The sequence below is a fragment of the Cupressus sempervirens genome, chromosome 11 (assembly GCF_028749045.1).
Source record: "Cupressus sempervirens isolate cs-2001-9-10 chromosome 11, ASM2874904v1, whole genome shotgun sequence".
In the NCBI taxonomy this organism is placed as follows: domain Eukaryota; kingdom Viridiplantae; phylum Streptophyta; class Pinopsida; order Cupressales; family Cupressaceae; genus Cupressus; species Cupressus sempervirens.
Window position 1 is genome coordinate 346,779,062 of NC_143128.1, and position 22,524 is coordinate 346,801,585.

Below are 22,524 nucleotides of genomic sequence, written 5' to 3' on the forward strand. Positions count from 1 at the left end.
CAATTGTCTAACCAAATAATGTATTGATGATATGTTATGCCCTTGTTAGTCAAATCTCCATAAAATAGTTGAAAGCAACCATGTATGAACTTTGTAGAATGTGATCGATCATTGTTGATGTAAAAATGGTACTCCCTCAAAATCTTCCTATCATCCTCTGTACTTGTAGGTGAATGCATGAATGTTATGTAAACAAATATGGAAACCTATTGAGAAGTTTAATACTTTGCTTGCACCTCATTTTGTGGTTGTAGTGTGTAGTTCTCTGCAAAATCTGCAACTGAAACAATGGTATCTAGTGGAAATGTATCCTTGCACAACTTGAATTGCAAATCTAGCCATCGAGCTTTATGTGTATGCCTTGCATACTCTTAAATAATATTTTCATGAAAAATCTTCATGAACTCATACATTGGAATCTTTTCAATGACTAAATCACATCTTTTACCTTGTTTCCTATCTTTTAGAGCATATGTCACTATCTTAAATTTTTCGTAATCTACTATTTCATTTCCAATTGCATGTGTACTATCCATATGTTGACAAGTTGATAAAAGTTGCAAAGAATCACAAAATAAGCATGTACCATCCAAGCATGATGTCTTGTAAAATTGTTGGCCATTCCCTATTTCACATAAAATTTTGGATATGAATTCCCTTGAAGATCTTGGTGGCTCATTCATGTCACAATCCTACAAAACAAACTCAGAATGCAAAAACACACATATATGCCTAAAAACATCAAAATGGTTAGATAATTAAATATGTATCCTACAACAACAAGTTGTGCATGTGTGATTTATCTTCACATAAAAATGTTTTTCCATCTCAAAATATCTTTGACTTATTCAAATTTGAGGATACATACCAATAAATTTTGCAAAAAATTGTGTCTGAGTTTAGTTCAAAAAAAATTTCACATGTGGGTTGTGATTTTGGCTACCAATCCCCCTTCTTACAAAATCTCTTTGATTAGGAGAAACACGTGTTATTTTTCCAAAAATCTTTGATCAATGATTTCAAAGCTTCACTAATTTCTTTATCCTTTCACGCTAGTCTACCACTAAATTTTGATAACTCATTTTTGGTTGGATCTTCCAATCTCTCACGCCTTAGCATGGCTCTCCTTAGAGTACCTTTACCAATTTTTAATGATTTTCCTGTCTTTCTCATGAGTTGATATTTCTTCATTTGGCTACTTACTATTGTTGATGTAAGTACTCATCTTGTGATATTACTATCTTTGGTGCATGATTTAGAACCCACTTTGTCATAAGCACTCATTAGATTCTTTACAATGCTTTTTTCATTTGAATTGTCCATTGTTCGTAGACCAAGAATCTTCATGATAGGCCTAAATTTAAAATTCCTCATCATTCTAACAAATAATTGGCATTGACCTGTAACATTTAATTCTTCAAAAAACAATCTCCACATACAATTAACTTTTCTTTGACAAGTACGCTCACTAATCTTATCAAACATTGATTTCATAATGTTAGTATCAATATCAATCAAATATTTTGGTCTTCTAAAAGGAGTTCTAGAAGGTGTTATAATCTCTTACATTCCCTCAACATTTTGAACATCAACATAAGGTTGAGTGTATTGCATCCCTTGAACCAAAGATGATGTGCCTTGGAAGTAAGATGCAAAAGATGAAATATCACCTACCTGATGTGTTGATGTTGTGTCTTCAACATGACATGATGGAGTGTATATATCGTCAAATCTACAAATTACTATCTCTTCAACATGAGAGGATGATATGGCTCCAACATTGGAAGATGGTGTAGCTTCACAATTCAATTGTTTTCTTGAGCGTAATAGTTTCATTCATTCTCTTTGTCTTTCCAATTCTTCCTCTTTGTTTATTTGTATCAGTAGTTCTTGATCCTCTTCGAAAGTCAATTCTTCATTATTTCTTTGTACTTTTCTTTGTTCACATAGTAGTTTCATTTTATCTCTTTTAATTGCCAAATCTCTCTCGCTATCTTCATTTGTTTGAGTTTTTCATTTCTTCCTTGGCATGATGATGATTTCTACATGTCAAATTATTCAAACATATGAATTACTTACAGTGTGTAGATTAAAAATCATTCAAATACATACAAAAATTACAATTATTTGAATGAATACACAATATATATCAAACAACTTGTCAAATTTCTAACCATTTCAAAATAACATTTCATTCAAACATACAAATTTCAATGAATTCACTATATGTTAAACAACATGTCAAATTATAATCAAATTTGTATCTATATATCAACAAACAATATTTAAAAAGGATTGCACTAACCATTTATATACAAAGAACACTCAAAAAGTCTTCAAATTGTGTATCCAATGATTGAATTTGGTGTTTGCTAGCTTCAAAAAGTCTTGAAATAGTGTTTTCTATTTTGAAACTCGTGTTTTTTGTCAAAACAATAGAATGCACAACAAACAAAAAGTAGAGAATGGATGAAATGGGACCCAAACTTTTTTTTTGACTATTTTTTGGTGAATTGACATAGTGTGTACACACTATAAAGCACATACGTGCTATGTCAAAACACATCTCCCTATCCCACCATCCGTCATCCCCTACTCTCTCTCTCTCTCTCTCTCTCTCTCTCTCTCCTCTCCCATCCCCTACTCTCTCTCTCACTCTCCCTCTCCTACTCCCTCTCCCATCACCTACTCTCTCTCACTCTCCCTCTCCTACTCCCTCTCCCATTACCTACTCTCTCCCATTACCTACTCTCTCCCATCCCCTACTCTCTCACTCTCTATCCTCTCCCATCCCCTATTCTCTCTCTCCATCCCCTACTCTCTCTGTCTCACACACTCCCATCCACCCTCTCTCTCTTGGGCTACTCTCTCTCTCTCTCTCTCTCTCTCTCTCTCTCTCTCTCCCTACTCTCTCTCCCCTCTCCCATCCCCTACTATCTCTCTCTCTCTCCCCCCTCTCCCATCCCTTACTCTCTCTCTCTTGATCTCCCTCTCCCACCACCTACTCTCTCTCTCTCTCCCTTTCCCACCACATACTCTCTTGCCCTCTCTCCTCTACCATCCCCTACTCTCTAGATCTCTCACACATACTCCCATCCCCCCTCTCTCTCTCCCTCTCCCACTCCCTCTCCCACTACCTACTATCTCTCTCTCACTCTCTCTCCCTCTATACTCTCTCTCTCCCATCTGCTACTCTCACTCTCTCTCCCATCCCCCTACTCTCTCTCACACTCTCTCTCATCCCCTACTCTCACTCTCTCTCCCATGTCGTTCTCTCTCCCTGCCACCTCCTACTCTCTCTCACACTCTCTCCCATCCCCTACTCTCTCTTACACACACTCCCATCCCCCCTCTCTCTCTCCCTCTCCCACTCCCTCTCCCACCACCTAGTCTCTCTCTTCCATTTGCTACTCTCTCTCTCTCTCAGGCCACTATCTCTCTCCCCTCTCCCATTCCCTAAACTCCCTCTTTTACAGATACACACTCACATCCCCCTCTCTCTCTCCTCTCCCATCCCCTACTTTCTAGATCTCTCACACACACTCCCATTCGCCTTCTCTCTCACCCTCTCCCACTCCCTCTCCCACCACCTACTATCTCTCTCTCTCTCATGTTCTCTCTCTCCCTCTCTACTCTCTCTCTCTCTCTCTCCCATCCCCTACTCTTACTCTCTCTCTCCCATCCCCAACTCTCTCTCACACTCTCTCCCATTCCCTACTTTCTTTCACACTCTCTCCCATCCTTTCACTCTATCTCTCCCATCCTGTACTCTCTCTCTACCACCCCTACTCTCTCTCATACTCTCACACTCTCTCCCATCCCCTAATCTCTCTCTTTCATGGACACACACACACACACTCTACATTCTCCCTCTCTTCTTCTCTCCCATCCCCTACTCTCTAGATCTATCACACACAATCCCATCCCCCTCTCTCTCCCTCTCCCTACTCTCTCTCACACTCTCTCTCATCCCCTACTCTCTCATCCACTCTCTCCCATCCTTTACTCTCACTCTCTCCCACTCCCACTACCTACTCTCTATCCCCCATCCCCTACTCTCTCTCCCCTCTCTCATCCCCTACTCTCTCTCTTTCATAGATACACACAATCTTATTCCCCCTCTCTCTTCTCTCCCATTCCGCCTATCTCTCTCCCTCTCCCACTACCTCTCCCACCACCTACTATCTCTCTCTCTCTCTCTTTCTCTCTCTCTCTCTCTCTCTCATTCTCTCTCTCTCAATCTATACTCTCTCTCTCTCTCATCCCTTACTCTCACTCTCTCTCTGCCATCCCCTACTCTCTCTCACACTCTCTCCCATCCCCTCCTCTCACTCTCTCTCTCCCATCTTGTACGAGCTTTCTCTGCCACCACGTACTCTCTCTCACACTCTCACACTCTCTCCCATCCCCTACTCTCTCTCTCTTATAGACATTCCCACTCTCCCTCTCCCTCCCTCTCCCACTCCCTCTCCCACCGCCTACTCTCTCTCCCCCATCCCCTACTCTTTGTCTCCCTTCTCTCATCCCTTACTCTCTCTCTTTCATAGACACAAACATTCCCATCCCCCCCTCTCTCTCTCCCCTCTCCCATCCCCTTCTCTCTAGATTTTTCACACACACTCTCATCCCCCCTCTCTCTCCCTCTCCCACTCCCTCTCACACCACCTACTATCTCTCTCTCTCTCTTAAGTACTCTTCTCCCATCTCCTACTCTCACTCTCTCTCTTCCATCCCCTACTCTCTCTCATTCTCCCCCCTATCCCCTACTCTCACTCTCTCTCTCCCATCTCGTATGAGCTCTCTCTGCCACCCCCTACTCTCTCTCACACTCTCACACTCTCTCCCATTCCTCCCCCCTCTCTCTCTCCCACTCCCTCTCCCACTGCCTACTATCTCCCATCCCCTACTTTGTCTCTCTTACACACACTCCCATTCCCCCACTCTCTCTCCCTCCCACTCCCTCTCCCATCGCCTACCATCTCTCTCTCTCACTCTCCCCCTCTTTACTCTCTCTCTCCCATCCCCTACTCTCACTCTCTCTTTGCCATTCCTACTCTCTCTCACACTCTCACACTCTCTCCCATCCCCTACTCTTTCTCTTACACACAATCCCATCCCCCCTCTCTCTCCCTCTCCCACTGCCTACTCTCTTTCTCTCCTATCCCCTACTCTCTCTCTATCTCTCTCTCTCCCCTCTCCCATTCCCTACTCTCTCTCTCTCTTTCACACATACACCCATCCCCCCTCTCTCCTCTCCCATCCCCTACACTATCTCTCACTCACTCTCCCTCTCCCATTCCCTCTCCCACTTCCTACTCTCTCTCTCACTCTCACTCTAACTCTCTCTCTCTCTCTTTCTCTCTCACTCTCACTCTCTCCCTCTCCACTCTCTCTCTACCACCCCCTACTCTCTCTCACATTTTCACACTCTCTTACACACATTTCCATCCCCCCTCTCTCTCTCCCACTCCCTCTCCCATCACCTACTCTCTCTCGAGCTACTCTCTCTCCTCCCCTCTCCCATTCCCTACACTCTCTCTTTCACACACATGCACTCCCATCCTCCTCTCTCTTGCTCTCCCTCTTCCACTCCATCTCTCATCACCTACTCTCTCTCTACCCCATTCTCTACTCTTAATCTCTCTCCCATCCTATAATCTCTCTCTCCCCATCCCCTTCTCTCAATCTCTCTCTCTCCTACCCTATACTTTCCCTCTACCAACCCTACTCTCTTTTGCACTTCCTCTCTCTCTTACACACATTCCTATTCTCCCCCTCTCTCTCTCCATCTCCCACTCCCTCTCCTACTACCTACTCTCTCTCCCATCCCCTACACTATCTCTCTTACGCACACTCCCATTCCCCCTCTCTCTCTCCCTCCCACTCCCTCTCCCACCACCTACTATCTCTCTCTCTCACTCTCTCCCTCTCTACTCTCTCTCTCCCATCCCCTACTCTCACTCTCTCTTTGCCAACCCTAATCTCTCTCTCTCTCTCTCTCTCTCTCTCTCTCTCTCTCACTCTCACACTTTCTCCCATCCCCTACTCTCTCTCTTACACAAACTCCCATCCCCCCTCTCTCTCTCCCTCTTCCACTCCCTCTCCTACTGCCTACTCTCTTTTTCTCCTATCCTTTACTCTCTTTATCTCTTTCTCCCCTCTCCCATTCCCTACTCTCTCTTTTTCACAAACACACACACCCATCCCCCCTCTCTCCTCTCCCATCCCCTACTATGTCTCTCACTCACTCTTTATCTCCCACTCCCTCTCCCATCACCTACTTTCTCTCTCACTCTCACTCACTCACTCTCACTCTCACTCTCTCCCTCTCTACTCTCTCTATGCCACCCCTTACTCTCTCTCACATTTTCACACTCTCTCCCATCCCCTACTCTCTCTCTCTCTCTCTCATACAAAAATTTCCATCTCCCCTCTCTCTCCCTCTCTCACTCCCTCTCCCACTACCTACTCTCTCTCCCATCCCCTACTCTCTCTTGAGCTACTCTCTCTCTCCCCCCTCTCCCATTCCCTACTCTCTCTCTTTCACACTCATGCACTCCTATCCTCCTCTCTCTTGCTCTCCATCTCCCACTCCATCTCCCACCTCCTACTCTCTCTCTCCCATCCCCTACTCTCAATCTCTCTCTCCCATCCTGTACTCTCACTCTCTACATCCCCTACTCTCAATCTCTCTCCCATTCTGTACTCTCTCTACCACCCCTCCTCTCTCTCACACTTCCTCTCTCTCCCATCCCCTACTCTCTCTTTCTTACACACATTCCCATTCCCCTCTCTCTCTCCCCCTCTCACTCCCTCTCCCTCTACCTACTCTCTCTCTCCCCTCTCCCATCTCCTACTCTCTCTTTCTTTCACACATACCACACACTCCCATCCCCCCTCTCTCCCTCTCCCACTCCCTCTTCCACCACCTACTATCTCTCTCTCTCACTCTCTCCCTCTCTAATCTCTCTCCCTCATCCCCTACTCTCTCTCTTACCTCTCTCATACCCTACCTTCTCTCTCTACAACCCCTACTCTCTCTCACACTCTCTTCCATGCCCTACTCTCTCTCTCTCACACACACTCCCATCCTCCTCCTCTCTCTCTCTCCCTCTCCCACTACCTAATCTCCCTCTATCATCCCCTAGTCTCAATCTCTCTCTACAATCATGTACTCTCTATGCCACCCCTACTCACTCTCTCACACTTTATCTCTCCCCCATCCCCTACTCACAATCTATCTCCCCCATCATGTACTCTCTCTTTGCAACCCCTACTCTCTCTCACACTTCCTCTCTCTCCCATATCTTAATCTCTTTTCCACCTCTACTCTCTCTCACTTCCTCTCTCTCCCATCCCCTACTCTCTCGATCTCTCTCTCACACACATACATAGTCATCCCCCCCTCTCTCTTGCTCTTTCTTTGCATCTCTTCTTCTTTCTCTATGCGCTATTTAGGTCTATATAGTGCATTCCCACTATAGCACTCACACGCTATTGAGACCCAAATTTAAAAGCTTTAAATAGCATGTGCATGCTATAATGTGCACATGCTATAAGGTGTATGTGTTATTCAAAAATTTGCATTAAAACCAAGCCTAAGGCTTGGTTTTGCCTTGGAGATCCAACCTAAAGGTTTGGAGTTTATAAATAGGTTTGAGACATGTTTTTCTACAAACATACAAAAAATGATTGATTTTTCTTGTGTGCTCTCTTTCAATATTCCTCATGGTTGGGCATCGATAAGATCAAGTTACATGACATTATAGGTCTCTGTGTTAGCTATATAACTATATAATTTATTTTTAATTTGAACTATTTCAAGCCTTTCACCTATAATTTCTTTTGAATGTATATCTATTTTTTGTCATAAACCACCATGTACTAATTGGGTTGTAGATTTTAGCTCGTTCATCAAATTCTATAACAACTTAGTTTTTTAGAAACTAGACTCCATTCTACACACTTTGAAAAAAAAAGTTTTGATTTTAGATTAGTTTTCAATTATTTGTAGGGGAGCACACAAATATTTCACATTTTTGGGATGTGTCTAGTTAAAAAATTCATTAAAAAAATACACATTATAAAATTACCCAAAAATTTTGGTATAAACTACATAGTGTTAAGTAACTTTTGACCAGAGCAATTAAAAAATTTCAAAAAAAAAGTTAAAATTTTAGGGGGGCCACACTTTGTACTGTGTAATGTTTTTTCAGAATAAATAGTACCACTTTCTATGGCCCCCTTTTTTGAGGACCTAAAGCTAAACCATTTTGAAAAAAATTATTAGTTTAGAAACTAGATTCAAAGGATTACAACTTTTATTTTTGTCATATCTTAAAATTTTGAGCGTAACTATCTTCAAATTCTTGTTGAAGTTCAGAAATTACTAATTTTAAGAAAAAGATGTCAATTATACCCCCTTTTGGCACCACAACTTGGTGCACTTACCCATCTTGTTAGAGAGAGTAGGGGATGGAAGAGGATAGAGAGAGAAAGAGAGAGTAGAGGATGGGAGAGGAGAGAGAGAGCAAGAGAGAGTAGCCTAAGAGAGAGTAGCCCAGGATGGGAGAGATAGACAGTGAGAGAGGGAGAGAGAGTAGGCAGTGGGAGAGGGAGAGATTATTTTTCATATAGTGTGTATGCACTATAGTGCGTATGCACTATATTAAAACACCAAAAAATGGTCATAACGAAAGTTTGGGTCCCTACTGATCCATATTCTATTTTTTTGTCTATTGTCTATTCTATTTTTCTGATAGAAAACATGAGTTTCATGCTGTTGGAAGTTAGCAAACACTATATTCAATCACTGGATACACTGTTTCAAAACTTTTTGAACATTCTTTCATTCTATTTGAAGCTAGCAAACACCAAATTCAATCATTGGATACATAATTGAAGGCTTTTTGAATATTCTTTCTATACAAAAGGTTAATGCAATCCTTTTTAAATATTCTTTGTTATTATATAGAGACAAATTTGATTATAATTTGACATGTTGTTTAGTACATAGTGAATTCATTGAAATTTGTATGTTTGAATGAATTGTTATTTGGAAATGGTTAGAAATTTGATAAGTTCTTTAATATATATTGTGTATTCATTGAAATAATTATAATTTTTGTATGTATTTGAATGATTTGTAATTTACAAATTGTAAGTAATTCAGATGTTTGAATAATTTGATAGATAGAAATCATCATCATGCCAAGGAAGAAACCAAAAACTCAAACAACAAAAGAAAGGGAGAGAGATTTCGCAATTAAAAGAGATAAAATGAAACTACTATGTGAACAAAGAAAATTGAAAATAAATAATGAAGAATTGTCTTTTGAAGAGGAACAAGAACCACCGATACAAAGAAATAAAGAGGAAGAATTGGAAAGACGAAGAGAATGAATGAGACTTACGCTCAAGAAGACAATTGAATTATGATACTACACCATCTTCCAATGTTGGAGTCATATCATCATCTCATGTTGAAGAGATGCTAATTTTTACATCTAATGATGTACACACTCCATCATTTCATGTTAAAGGCACCACATCAACATTTCAAGTAAGTGATATTCCATCTTTTGCATCTTATTGCCAAGGCACATCATCTTCGGTTCAAGGTACGCAAAGCACTCAACCTTATGTTGATGTTAAAAATGTTGAGGGAATGGAAGAGATTATAACACCTTCTAGAATTCATTTTAGAAGACTAAAATATTTGATTGATATTGATACTAATATTTTGATATCAATTCTTGACAAGACTAACAAGCATACTTGTCAAAGAAAAGTTAATCATATGTGGAGATTATTCTTTGAAGAATTAAATATTACAGGTCAATGCCAATTATTTTTTGAAATGATGAGAAATCTGAAATTTAGGACTATCATGAAGATTCTTAGGCTAAGAACGATGGATGATTCACATGAAAAAAATATTGTAAAGAATCTAATGAGTGCTTATGACAAAGTGGGTTCTAAATCATGCATCAAAGATAGTAATATCACAAGATGAGTACTTACATCAAAAAATAGTAAGTGCCCAAATGAAGAAAGCTCAACTCATGAGAAAGACAAGAAAAAAATTGAAAATCTATAGAGGCACTCTAAGGAGAGCCATGCTAAGGCATGATAGATTGGAAGATCCAACAAAAAATGAGTTATTGATATTTAGTGGTAGACTACCATGAAAGGATAAAGAAATTAGTGAAGCTTTGAAATCATTGATCGAAGATTTTTGGATTAATAACACATGTGTTACCCCTAATCAAAGAGATGTTTTAAGAAAGAGGATTGGTAGCTAAAATTGCAACCCACATGTGAAACATTTTTTGGACTCAACTCAGACACAATTTTTTACAAAATTTATTGGTATGTATCCTCAAATTCGAATAAGTCAAAGATTTTTTGAAATGGGTAAGCCTTTTATGTGAAGATAAATCACACACACACAACTTGTTGTTGTAGGATATATATTGAATTTTCTAACCATTTTGATGGTTTTAGGCATATATTTGTGTTTTTACATTCTAAGTTTTTTTTGCAGGATTATGACATGAATGAGCCACCTAGATCTTCAAGGGAATTCATATCAACATTTATGTGAAATAGGGATGGCCAACAATTTTACAAGACATCATGCTTGGATGGTACATGCTTATTTTGTGGTTCTTTGTAACTTTTGATGCAGGAGCATCTTGCATGGGAAAATTATTGACAAAAAAAAAAATTGAAAAAAAAAGAAAAAAATTTGTGGAGGAGAGAGAAAGTGACGAAAATTAGAAGAGAAATAATAAAAAATAAAAAAAGAGGAAAGAAAGGGAAAAGGGAATTTCTATTTTTGAGGTGCATAGGTGGCATAATAGAAAAAATAAAAAAATAAATGGTTGTCATTCCATTTATCAAGGTGTGTGGGAAGAATTCTAGAAAGTTATGAATATTGTAGAAGGTTATGGAAGTTGTAAAAGGTTGTGGAGGAATTCTAGAAGGTTGTGGATAAGTCATGTATTGGGTGGTAAGTGCCTATTTAAGCAAGGCATATGAGCATTTCTAATCAAGCTTGAGAAGTGGAAGCTCAAGAAGGAGAAGCTCGAGAAGGAGAAGCTCGAGAAATAGAAGCTTTGGAAGGAAAGCTTGGAAAGGTGAAAGTTGTGGAAGGCGAAGCTTGGAAAGCTTAGAAGGCTTCAAGGTGTGAAAGAGAAGGAGGAAGTGAAGAGTGAGTTTTCCTGAGTCTGTGGACAGAGCACCGAATGTGAGGCAATTTACAACAAGATTGTAAAAGACTTGTGACTATGTAGACAGAGCGCCGAATGTGAGGCAGTTTACACTTGGATCTTGGATAAGTTGGAGAAGAGCTAATGACTGTGGTTTTGAAATAAGGAGGTTGCTTGGTGGCTTGTGAGCACAAGTTGAGATCTTGGAGGTTTCTACTAGAATGTGGATCTAGACTAGCTTGGGTTTGGATTGGATCTTGAGAGATCTTGTTGCATTCTTTGTCATGAGTTGGTAAGGGTGGTGTGGCCCTTCGTCAGTGGTATCAGAGCGTACCTTCGTCAGTGGTATCAGAGCGTATCTACATTAGTGGTATCAGAGCTGGCCCTATAACTTTTATCAACTTGTGAACATATGGATAGTACACATGCAATTGGAAATGAAATAGTAGATTACAGAAAATATAAGATAGTGACATGTGCTTTAAACGATGGGAAACATGGTAAAAGATGTGATTTAGTCATTGAAAAGATTCTAGTGTATGAGTTCATGAAAATTTTTTGTGAAAAGATTATTTACAAGTATGCAAGGCATACACATAGAGCTCGAGGGTTGGATTTGCAATTCAAATTGTGCAAGGATATGTTTCCACTAGATACCATTGTTTAAATTGTAGACTTTGCAGAGAACTACACACTACAACCACAAAATGAGGTACAAAAAAAGTATTATACTTCTCAACAGGTTTTTGTATTTGTTCACATAACATTCATGCATTCACCTACATGTACAAAGGATGATAGGAAGATTTTGAGGGAGTACCAGTTTTACATTAGTGATGATCAATCACATTCTAGAGAGTTTCTACATGGTTGTTTTAAACTATTTTATGGAGTTTTGGCTAATAGGGGCATACCATATTGTCAACACATTATTTGGTTAGACAATTGAGCATCTCAATTCAAGAATGCATGGATGTTCTATTGATTGAGAAGGATGCACATGTTCTCTAGAATTTAATATATGTGAAAATTCATAGAGGCTGGTCATGGAAAGGGAGAGCATGATAGTGCAAGTGCATGCATCAAAAGAGCCTTAGCTTGTGAAGAACTAAAGTATCAAGACAGAGCAATACTAACAGATGCAAAATCCATCATCTAGTGGTGTAATGCTACAATTGGTTCAGATAAGGAAGGTGAGTCAATGTTTGTAGATTTTTTTGGTTGATAGATAATACTAACATTGCACCATATGAGGATTGTTGCACAGTAACAGGATTAAGTGAGTTGCACTCTTTTAGAAGCTCTAATGCAGGTTCATGGAGTATCCACACATGAAGAATGGCATGCTATTGTCCATTATGTGCGAAGGAAAATTGGGATGAGTGTGAGTCAACTGAATGGGTGGACAAATGAGATACATGGGTTATGGACTGTAATGAACCATTTTTGGAACATTAGAATTCATAACCTTACATTGTATAATTTTTTCCTTTTTCTCCCAAATTTTGACCGATTTGGCATGTGGGTACTAAAGACAGATATGACAAAGTTGCCAAAGACTTTGAAGCTGCTAGTGAGGATAGAAGTGATCATGAGGAGAGACCTATTGGAATTAGGGCTACTCAGTTTGCTCAACCTTGATCTCAGTTGAAGCTGAAGCATAAGATGGAGGTTTCTAATTTTTCAGGTACTTTGAATCTTGAAGACCTAATTGATTGGATTGGTGAATTAGAGGACTACTTTGAGCTTGAGGGTATTGAAGATCCACTGAGATTAAGGTTGGCACAAACTAAGTTGAAGGGACATGCTGCTCTTTGGTGGAAGGAACTGCAAAGAGACAGAGAAGAGGAAGGTGAAATGAAGATCACTAGATGGAAATTGATGGTGACTAAGTTAAAGGCAAAGTTCATTCCTTCTGATTATGAACTTGAATTGTTTAAGAGGTTGTAGAATCTAAAATAGAAGGATATGACTGTGAAGGATTACACCGAGGAGTTCTACAAGTTGACCATTCAGTCTAGGCATAGAGAATTGTCAAAGGAGAAGGTAGCATGGTATATTAATGGTTTGAGATTCAATATTCAGGATGAGGTTGGTATGTTGAATATTTCCACAGTGGAGGATGCTTATCAGTATGCTTTGAGAGTAGAGGAAAAGCTAAAGAGGAAGAATCAAGGTAGTTCTCGAGGGAAGGAGAAGCAGGATAGTTCGGTACAAGCTAAACCAAAAGCAGAAGGTGAACCAAAACCTATGGAACAAAGAAGAAGGACAAGTGGAGGTGTATTCAGAGGTAATTGTTTCAAGTGTGGTCAAGAAGGGCATAGATCTTTTGAATTTTCTATTGGTAGGATAGCTACTATTGTGAATGAGGTTGAAGTCCAGGAAAATCAGCCTAAGGAAGGAGAAATTTTGTTGGCTCGGCGAGTACTAATGGGTAGGAAGACATTGGATTCTTGTCAAAGGACTAGTTTGTTCAAAACTTGTTGTAAGTCTAGTGGGAAAGTTTGCAAGGTAATTATAGATGGTGGTAGTACTGATAACCTTGTTGCTAAGGAGATGGTTCAAAAACTTGGTTTGAAGAGATTGAGACATCCTTGTCCTTATAGGATTGGCTGGTTGCAAGGTGAGCATGCTTTGGAAGTGAGAGAACAATGTCTTGTTGATTTTCAGATTGGGCAGTATAAGGATCAAGTATTGTGTGATATTGTGGATATGATCAGTTGTCATGTGTTACTTGGTAGACCTTGGCAGTATGATTGTAGGGCTATGCATGATTGTGTTAGGAATGTGTTTACTATTGAGAAAGGTGGTAGGAAGTTTTCCTTGATTCCTTTGTAGAATGAAGCGCTTGGTAGGAGAAACCTGAGTGTTGGCAGTCGAGTTAAGTTGGCAGATTTTGAGAAGATTGAAAATCAGCATGGGAAGTAGACCTATAGAAAAACTATGGTGGATGTAAAGGAGAAGAAGAAAAACAAGGGAAAGAGTGTGCAAGTTGAAGATTTGGAGGACATATATGTGAAGAACTAGTTTGGGATTTATGTATTGCATCCCAAAAGATGTTCTTCCAGCTATTAGAACATCTTTTCGGACCTGGGGAGTCTGATGCAGGAGCATCTTGCATCCAAAATAAAGGGAGACATGTTGAATTTAAAATTTAAAATTTGACAAAAAAAAAAAAAGTTGTGGAGGAGAGAGAAAGTGATGAAAATTAGAGAAGAAATAAGAAAAAAAAAATTTTAAAAAGGGAAAAAGGAGAAAAGAAAGGAAAAGAGGATTTCTATTTTCGAGGTGCATAGGTGGCATAATAAAAAAAGATAAAAAAATAAATGGTTGTCATTCCATTTATCAAGGTGTGTGGGTAGAATTCTAGAAAGTTATAAATATTGTAGAAAGTTGTGGATATTGTAGAAGGTTATGGAAGTTTTAGAAGGTTGTGGATATTGTGTAGGTGGAATTCTAGAAGGTTTTGGATAAGTCATGCATTGGGTGGTAAGTGCCTATTTAAGAAAGGCATATGAACATTTCTAATCAAGCTTGAGAAGTAGAAGCTAGAAGGTGTGAAGAATTCAAGGTGTGAAAGCTCTAAAGGTGTAGCTCTTAAAGTAGAATTCTTGGTGAAGCTCTTGGTGTGAAGACTCTTATTTGGGATTTCTCTTATGTTGAAGAATTTCTAAACTTCTTTTTGAAGAAGTCATATCTATGATATCATCTTGTGGGTGTTGTAAGGATTTTCAAGTATAATAAAATTGCTTGTGAAGATTTATTTTTATTTTTTTTGGTCTCCATATTGTGGAATTCTTGGTTGTGAGTTGGTAGGGTGGTGTGGCGATCAAACTACCTATTCTATTAGCTTTGAGTGGCTGGGTAAACTCTAGCCTTAAGCTCCTCCTATCCTATTGAGCACTCAAACATTCTTAGGCACACTGAACCAAATTGTCCCTAAGAGTCACTAAATGCCATAGGGTAGTGATCTTTGATGAGGCATATCTCAAAGCTTGTGTGAGTTATGAATGCGATTCTAGGTGTTGTATGACCATGTTATGGAGACCTACAATAAAATCTCTCACTTTTTAGAGTTCTTTTTTTCTTTTGATTTTGTTACCCCACCTCAGGTGATGCTAAAACTTGTAGTGTTGGCTAGTACAAAGTTGTCAACTATCAAATATTCCTGACCATTTATCGTGGGATTGAACTATCTATTCCATTAGATTTAGGTGTCTAGGTAAACCCTTGCCCAAGCTCCTCTCATCCTGTTAACCGCTTGAACTATCTTGGGCATGCCGAACCAAATCATCCCTAAGAGTTACTCAAGGACATAGGGCAGCGATATTTCATGGGCATATCTTAGAGCTAGTGTAAGGTATGTATGTGATTCTAGGTTCTATAAGAACATGTTATAGAGACCTACAATAACCTATCTCTCTCTCTTTGGAGATCTTATTCTATCTTGATTTTGTGACCCCATCTCGGGTGATGCTAAAACTTATACGTTGGCCAGTACAAAGTTACCAATTGTCAAATCTCCCTCACCGTTCATTGTGGGATCTAACTATCTATTCTATTAGCTTTGAGTGGCAAGGTAAACCCTAGCCCCAAGCTCCTCCTATCCCATCGAGTGCTTAAACACTCTCGTACATGCTGAACTGAATCATGCCTAAAAGTCACTAAATGCTGTAGGGAAACATTCTTTGACGGGGCATATCTCAAAGCTCATGTGAGGTATGGATGCAATTATAGGTGCTATAAGACTATATAATGGAGACCTACAATAACCTCTCTCACTTTTTGGAGATCTTATTCTATTTTGATTTTGTAACCCCATCTCGGGTGATGCTAAAACTTGTAGTGTTGGCTAGTACAAAGTTGCCAACTTATGAATATCCCTCACTTTTCATTGTGCAATCAAACTATTTATTCTGTTAGCTCAAGGTGGCTAGGTAAAACCTAGCCCCAAGCTCCTCCTATCACATAGAGTGCTCAAATGTTCTCGGGCATGCTGAACCAAATCATCCCTAAGAGTTACTTAATGCCATAGGACATCAATCTTTAATAGGGCATATCTTGGAGCTCGTACAAGGTATGCATTCAATTCTAGGTGCTATAGGACCACATTCCAAAGACCTACAATAACCTCTTTGACTTTCTAGAGATATTATTATATTTTGATTTTGTGACCCTATCTCGGGTGATGCCAAAACTTGTAGTGTTGGCCAATACAAAGCTGTCAATTGTCAAATCTCCCTCACCATTTGTCGTGGGATCAAACTATCTATTTTGTTAGCTCTAGGTGGATAGGTAAACCCTAGCCCAAGGTCCTTGCATCCTATTGAGCGATCAAATTTTCTTGGGCACACCAAACCCAATGGTCCTTAAGAGTCAGTAAATGCCATAGGGTAGTGATCTTTGATGGGGCATATGTCAAAGCTTGAGCAAGGTATGAATGTTATTCTAAATGCTATAGGACTGTATTGTGAAGACCTACAATAACCTCTCTCACTTTTTGGAGATCTTATTTCATTCCTATTTTGTGACCCAATCTCGGGTGATGTTGAAACTTGTAGTGTTAGCTAGTACAAAGTTACTAACTGCTGAATCTCCCTCACCATTTATCGTGGGACCAAATTATCTATTCAATTAGCTCAAGGTGGATAGGTAAACCTTAGCCCCAAGCTCCTCCCATCCCATTGAGTTCTTGAACATTCTGAGGTATGCCAAACCAAATTGTCCCTAAGAGTCACTAAATGCCATAGGGAAACAATCTCTGATGGGGCATATCTCAGACCTTGTGTAAGGTATGAATGTAATTCTAGGTGCTATAGGATGTGTTATGGAGACCTACAATAACCTCTCTTACTTTTTGAAGATCTTATTCTATTTTGATTTTGTGACCCCATTTTGGGTGATGTTGAAACTTGTAGTGTTAGCTAGTACAAAGTTGTCAACTATCAAATCTCCCTCACCATTCATTGTGGGATCAAACTATCTATTCCTTTAGCTTTGGGTGGTCAAGTAAACCCTAGTCCCAATATCCTTCCATTCCATTGAGCACTCTAACATTCTCAGGCATGCCAAACCAAATCATCCTTAAGAGTCACTAAATGCCATAGGCAATGATCTTTGATGAGGCATATCTCAGAGCTCGTTTGAGGTATGAATGCAATTATAGGTGCTATGGGATTGTGTTATGGAGACCTACAATAATCTCTCTCATTTTTTGGAGATCTTATTTGATTTTTATTTTGTGACCCCATCTTGGTTGATGTTGAAACTTGTAGTGTGGGCTAGTACAAAGTTGCCAACTATCAAATCTCCCTCACCGTTCATCGTGGGATTGAACAGTCTATTATGTTAGCTTTGGATGGTCAGATAAACCCTAGCCCAAAGCTCCTCCTACCCTATTAAGTCCTCAAATGTTCCCAAGCATGCCAAATTGAATTGTCCCTAAAAGTCACTAAATGCCATAGGGCAAAAAATCTTTGACGAGGCATATCTCGAAGCTTGTGCAAGGTATGAATGCGATTCCATGTGCTATAGGACTATGTTATGGAAAACAACAATAATATCTGTCTCTTTTTGGAGATCTTATAACATTTTGATTTTTCTACCCCATCATGAGTGATGCTAAAGCTTGTATTGTTGGCCAGTACAAAGTTGTCAACTATCAAATCTTCCTCATCGTTCATCATGGGATTGAACTATCTATTTCGTTAGCTTTGAGTGGCTAGTTAAATCCTAGGCCCAAGATCTTTCCATCCCTTTGAGTACTCAAACATTCACGAGCACATCGAATCAAATCGTCACTAAGAGTCACTAAATACCATAGGGCAGCGATCTTTGACGGGGCATATCTCAAAGCTCATGCAAGGTATGGATGCAATCTCTAGGTGCTATAAGACCATGTTAAAGAGACCTACAATAACCTCCCTCACTTTTTGGAGATCATATACCATTTTAATTTTATGATCCTATCTCGAGTGATGCTAAAACTTGTAGTATTGGCTAGTACAAATTTGCCAACTGTTGAATCTCCCTCATCGTTCATCGTGGGATCAAACTATCTATTCTATTAGCTTTGAGTGGTTGAGTAAACAATAGCCCCAAGCTCCTCCCATCCTATTGAGCACTCAAACATTCTCAGGCACACTGAACCAAATTGTCCCTAAGAGTCACTAAGTGCCATAGGTAAGTGATCTTTGATGAGGCATATCTCAAAGCTTGTGTGAGGTATGGATGCAATTCTAGGTGTTGTATGACCATGTTATGGATACCTACACTAAAATCTCTCACTTTTTAGAGATCTTATTCCATTTTGATTTTGTGACCCCATCTCAAGTGATGTTGAAACTTGTAGTCTTGGCTAGTATAAAGTTGCCAACTCTAGAATATCTCTCACCTTTCATCATGGGATCAAACTATCTATTCCATTAGCTCTGAGTGGCTAGGTAAAAACTATCCCCAAGCTCTCCTCATCCTCTTGTGCACTCAAATTTTCTCAAGCATCTTGAACCAAATCATCCCTAAGAGTCACTAAATGTCATAGGGCAACAATCTTCAATGGTGGAAACTGGATATGTCATCTCATCTAATGATGGAGACTCATGATAGAAGGTAAATGGGTGATCATACAACCCATTTAAATTATTATTTTTTATGTTAATGAACGTATCCTTTTTTGTAAGGTCAAGGAACTTGAGGTCACTTATAAACCCAACTTGTCTTAGTCCTAATGATTTTTGTTTTTTTGTTGTTTTTGTTAATAAGTTGACACAATAAGTGCTTTGAGAGTCATTACACATTATATATTTCCTATGTGTTACTAAAAATTACTTGGTTAAATTCTAGGAAGAGTTAGTGCAAAAATTGCATTTTGTAATAAACATTGTTGATAACATTTTGGCAATTTTAGCAATTTTTGGAAAAATGTTCAAATTAACCTTGTAGCCAATCAAACCAATAGGTAATCAGTTAGAATGGATGTCAAATGATGAAAATAACCTCTATGAATTTAGAGGAGGCATAAGGTGTTGGTGATTATTAAGTTTTTTTTTATATGGCAAGGAATCACTGCTGATGTTAAACTTGTATATAGGATCATTGAGTTATTGTCAAATACCATTACTGCCTATTTGGAACAACAAAATTGTACTTTTTTAGAATGAAACACCACTTTAATTGCATGTTATCAATCAATGGAGTTAGTAGAAGATTTTAAGGATCTTCTTGGTTGTCTTAATAGCCATTTCATGGGTGTGAAACATAGTCACTTCCCTTTGTGAAGAGTTGTCCAAAAATCAGTGAATTACATTTTGTTGCAAAGAAAATACAGTCATAGGATGTTGGAAGATTGTTGTCACTCATAGGATGTTGAAAAATCTCTTGGAAGGATGGAATAGATGAAAGACTGAAGTTTTTGAGATAGTTAATAGATATTCCTTGAAGGGTCTAAGCTATTAGTTTGAAGCAAGAAGTTGATTATGATCTATTTCTCAAATTTGCTCATTTTTCCCTTATTGTTTCCCAAGTCTTGAATAGGGAAAGTGATCAAGTAGTTTTGTTAAGTTGGGTTGAAGTCTTTTCAATTTTGTAACCAAGTTGGAAAGAGTCTTTGAAGACACTTAGGAAGGTGGGAAACATAGTTTGCCTTAAAAGTGTTATTTTTGGGAATCCACTGGCTTTTGGTGTGAGCACTCTATATCATTTTGGATGCAAATTCCATTAAAATGAAATACATGTTCAATGTACTTAAAACATAAACAAGAAAAACAAGATATATATTATGATAACCATTAATGTCATACATGAACAAACATGTAATATATTATGATAACCAATAATATCATATATGAACGAACATATAATATATTATGATAACCAATAATGTCATACATGAATCAACATATAATATATTGTGATAACCAATAATGTCATACATGAAGAAACATATAATATATTATGATAACCAATAATGTCATACATTAACAAACATATAATATATTATGATAACCAATAATGTCATACATGAACAAATATATCATATATTAATCAATAATGACATAAATCTAATAATGTCCTGCATCAAATATATGTTATATATCAAATATAAAATGTCATATATACATCAAATGTATATTGAATATGTCCACTAACATAAAATCTAACATATATGTCCACTAATGTCCATACATGTGTGTCTATCAACTATATCTTCTCCTTTCCACGAGGGGAAGGAAACAAATTCCTAAAGGTCTTTAGTCATTTTGTGGTGGGAGATAATGGAGATGATGGTGTCTTCCTCAAATGCTCACTTGTCCTCTTGTTTAGGCTCTTCTCTAACTCAAGCTAATACAAATAAAGAAAATATGAATCAATAATTATTATACATTGAAATCAAATATATGTACACACAAAATTAATTATTTTCTTACCACCATCAAATAGTCACTTTGTACATCCACCTCAAAGGTTCGTGGACAATCGAGTCTAATAAGGCCCTGCAAACATTCAATCAATATAATCACTTATAAATAACATTTGAAATTTGAATACTAACTATAATAAACAATAACTAAAACTAAGAAAATTATTTCATACCTCGGTCAATGGCTCAGAACTAGCCATTGCTGCAGCAACTCCATGATCGATGGACTGACAAAGATGAGGAGGAGTCTCAAACGTCAACAGTTTCTTGTCATATAATATAATTTATATGTAACATGAAACAAATATAATCAAATGAATTAAATTAACATGAAACAAATGTACCTCTATGAAACTCATACCATGCCTAGGCTCAGAGTCCCTTGTGAATGTTGATGGTCTAGTAGAGAATTGATGCACATGCATAAATTTTTTTGTCAATCCTTCATATGATTACTTAATAAATATATGTATTAATTTGAATGATTAAATTTATACACACCTCTCGACTCGTTGATGGGACAAAAAATGGGGTTAGGGAATCTGTAGTAGGGCTAGCAACACTCTTACCTTGAATTTTGAATAATGTCAATACATGCTAATTAATTAGTGATTCACTATACATATGAAATGTGATCAAATTAGTTTATTATAATTGTAATTTACTTGTGTGTCAATGCCATATGTGTCACTTAGGAACTCATCACTGACTAGCCCATCATCCATACTATCTCTAGCATGACTACCAAATGTGCATAAGGATCCACATGTGATCGTGATGCACAAAAGACTTCTCCTCAACTAATGGATTGGTGCAGTGAATGAGGGTCTATGTCAAAGCATTGATAGTCCCTATAGTGTTGGTCTCTACATGTTCCTTCACAACTGAAAGAATAATCACATGCTCACCCTGTGGCTTGAAAATAGGTGCCCTAACTACATTAGGGTCATTATGTGCCCCTAACCTCTCAAATGATGACCCCTCACCTCTACCCTAAGATTCTAATATATCAAAATAATTGGAGATCTCCCCAACAACAAATTCACAATACAATTTTTTTAAGAAATACATTGCAACCTCATGATTATTGTAGGGAGGGGCATCAAAGACCATCCACCATCTATCACAAAACTTATTTCTAATACCATCATGTATGCACCAATGGATGGGGAACCTTTTAGTTGGATGTTTAACAGTGTCTTGTTCTCCAAGCTTTCTAAACAATGCACAAATGCTACTTTTTCCTATTTCCTTTTTTTTAACATCTTGATATGATAATTTGTTTGCATAATATCTTCTTTGTTCATCCCTCTTAACATGCCAAATATCCAACTGACCACTAACAGAAGCTACATGAGTCATAATGGACTCAAGGGAGGATGCCAATTTTTCTCTCATTAGATTGGTTTGTCCACAAGCTTTCAACTTATCAATGAGTGCTTCTAATTCATTTTTTCCCTCTATTTCATTCATTAAATTATTTTGGGTGCCAGGAGGAGGTCTTCCAATCAGTGGAGGTTGTAGAATTTCTTGCTCTTCTTGTGGAGGGTTTTAATTCTGATTTTGTCAATCTGGTTGGGGATTTGGTGGTTCATTATTCACATTTCCTGATAAGAAACTAATTGCAATCTAAATAAGTAAATAAATTTGAAGCAAAACTGAAAAATCCTACAAAACAATGTTAAAACTTACAAAACAATGCAAAAACATATAAAAGAATGCAAATTCAAGAGTAGAAAACATACTACGTGATCTTGATCTTGATCTTCGGTGATGAGGAGGCAATTGTAGGAGGCACGTGACAAAATTTTTCAATGTTTCCAATGCGCATGTATGTTGTTAAGGAGAAACAATGTAAAAACCAAAAACAATAAAATGGGCCGCAGGTTTGCA